Source organism: Oryza glaberrima, chromosome 10 (genome assembly GCF_000147395.1).
Source record: "Oryza glaberrima chromosome 10, OglaRS2, whole genome shotgun sequence".
Classification (NCBI taxonomy): Eukaryota; Viridiplantae; Streptophyta; class Magnoliopsida; order Poales; family Poaceae; genus Oryza; species Oryza glaberrima.
In genome coordinates this window covers 20035626-20038206 of record NC_068335.1, presented here as the reverse complement: position 1 = coordinate 20038206, position 2581 = coordinate 20035626, and the positions used below count along the sequence as shown (strand labels likewise).

The 2581-nt window shown below is 34.6% G+C and overlaps 1 non-coding gene across 1 annotated transcript; it reads right to left on the bottom strand.

Annotated features, from left to right (window-relative positions):
- Window positions 1–1752: 1752 nt before the first annotated feature.
- TRNAH-GUG (transfer RNA histidin (anticodon GUG)) lies at window positions 1753–1824 on the bottom strand. Its single transcript has one exon. It is a non-coding gene; the product is annotated as a tRNA-His (tRNA).
- Window positions 1825–2581: the final 757 nt, after the last annotated feature.

The window sequence follows — 2581 nt, the reverse complement described above, 5'->3', positions numbered from 1 at the left end:
TACATTGAAAATTTAAATTTAAATTTTTGTTTTGACTTATTAGGCTAGCCGATAAGGTTATCAGATTTTTTTTCCTCTTTCGTTGATCGACCGAAGAGCAAACGGAAGGAATCGACGTGTATAAACGGAAGAGTAAAGTCCATCACCGGTCCCTAAACTTGTACCGCTGTGTCATCTGGTCTCTAAACTCGCAAATCGACCGTTTAGGTACTCAAACTTGTTCGAATGTGTCATCCCGTTCCCTAAACTTGCAGATCACTCGTTTAGGTCCTCCAACTTGTTCAGTTGTGTCACCCCGGTCTCTAAACTTGGATTTGAATATCATCTAGGTTAAATAGAACGGTCTAAAGACTTTATATTTAAAAATAATTCATAACTTTTTCATGTGAACTCTAATGAAGATAAACTTTATATCAAACTTGTAGCCCTCGACGCGATCTACAACTTTCTAGTTGATTTTTTTTATTTTAAGTCATTTTTTGTCCCAAAATGTAATTTTAAAATTAAAATTTCAAAATCTATAAACATGCAATAATATTTTGGGGCCCTAAAAAATTTTAATTCAAAAACTTTTCAACTACAAAGTTGTAGGTCGCGTTTAGGGCTACAATTTTGATATAAAGTTTGTCTTCATTAGAGTTCATATGAAAAAGTTATGAATTATTTTTTGATATAAAGTTTTTAGACCGTCCTGTTTAGGGACCGGGGTGACACAACTGAACAAGTTGGAGGACCTAAACGAGTGATCTGCAAGTTTAGAGACCGAGATGACACAATCGAACAAGTTTGAGGACCTGAACAGTCGATTTGCGAGTTTAGGGACCGGGATGACACAGCGGTAAAAGTTTAGGGACCGGTGATGAACTTTACTCTAAAGGGAAGAGTAAGATGATTTTCCCTCGAAGATGACTCTATGGCAGAATAATTCTCGATGGGATGCAAAGCCGGCTTGCCCACCTTGCATTATTGGCTTATTGCGTGTATCGTATTTTTGGCGTGGAAGGTGGATTGAAAACAAGAATATGCAGATTCGTCAACCAATATATACATTGCATCGACAAGTTATTCCAAGCTGCGGAAATACCATGGTCAGTTCATCGAACCTGCAAACACAAACACCATGCTTAATTCATCGAACCTGCAAACAGAAACAGTACGGTGAGTTCCGATGAACCCATTTCGTGGACTTTTGAACATTCGAATAAGTGAATATGAGGGCGTAAGAAACAAAAGGAAAAATGGTGAGTTCCAATGAACCCATTTGGTGGACATTTCAACTTTTGAATAAGTGAATATGAACCCTAAAAAAAGATGTATCTCGCGGCCTTTTGAACTTCTTAATAAGTGAATATGTCATCGTAAAAAATAAAAAAACTATGGTGAGTTCCCAGGAACCCATTTGGTGGACATTTGAACTTGAATAAGTGAATGTGAGAAAAAAATGAACTTGAACTTGAATAAGTCACTTGGTGGACATTTAAAACATTTGGACTTGAATAAGTGAATGTCATTTGGTGGACATTTGAACTTGAATAAGTGAATGTGAGAAAAAAAACAAAAATAATTTGTGGCTGCTGGGATTCTTTGGTGGACATTTGAACTTGAATAAGTGAATGTGAGAAAAAAAATGAACTTGAACTTGAATAAGTCACTTGGTGGACATTTAAAACATTTGGACTTGAATAAGTGAATGTCATTTGGTGGACATTTGAACTAGAATAAGTGAATGTGGGAAAAAAATCAAAAATAATTTGTGGCTGCTGGGATTCGAGCCCAGGTCTCCACGGCCACAACGTGGAATTCTCACCACTAAACTACAGCCACTTTGTTGGTACAGGTTGGATACTAAATGCTATAACTAAATAACTTCCTACTTCTACAAACATATATGTAATCCTGTTGTTGTATGGTACTACTCTTGCCACCGAAGCTAAAAACCAATCAGCAAATATTGAATGTGATGAGGGTGTGGGACTTTTATAAATCTGCTGATCCTCTTATGGATCAATTGGATTCGTCAGTAATCACCATGTTCAAGACTTATAAATCTGCTGATCCTCCGATGGATCAATTGGATTCGTCAGTAATCACCATGTTCAGTATACAATTCAGGATTGTATTCTAGTCTATCTATCTATCTATTATATTATTATAAAACAGCTTTGAAAAAAGGCACCATGTTCGCTGTGGAGGCTAGAAATTCCCACATTAATCGGAGAAAAAGAAAAGGAGAGTCCAAGTAAAAATACAATTCAAAAATAGCTGAAATTCGGAATTAAAAATAAGTAATATTGAAAGAAGTGTCTATATAAGAACCCAATACGAGATTAATCAAAATTCGGAATTAAAATAAAATAAAATCCAAAATTAGAAAATAAAATGAGAGTCCATGTATAGGAATATAATTTAAAAATAACTAAAATTCAGAATTAAAAATAATAAATATTAGGAGAAGAGTCCATATAAGAACCCAATACGAGATTAGTTAATATTCGGAATAAAAATAAAATAAAATCCAAAATTAGCAAAAAGAAAAGAAGAGTTCAAGTAGGAATAAAATTCAAAATTAACTGAAATTCGG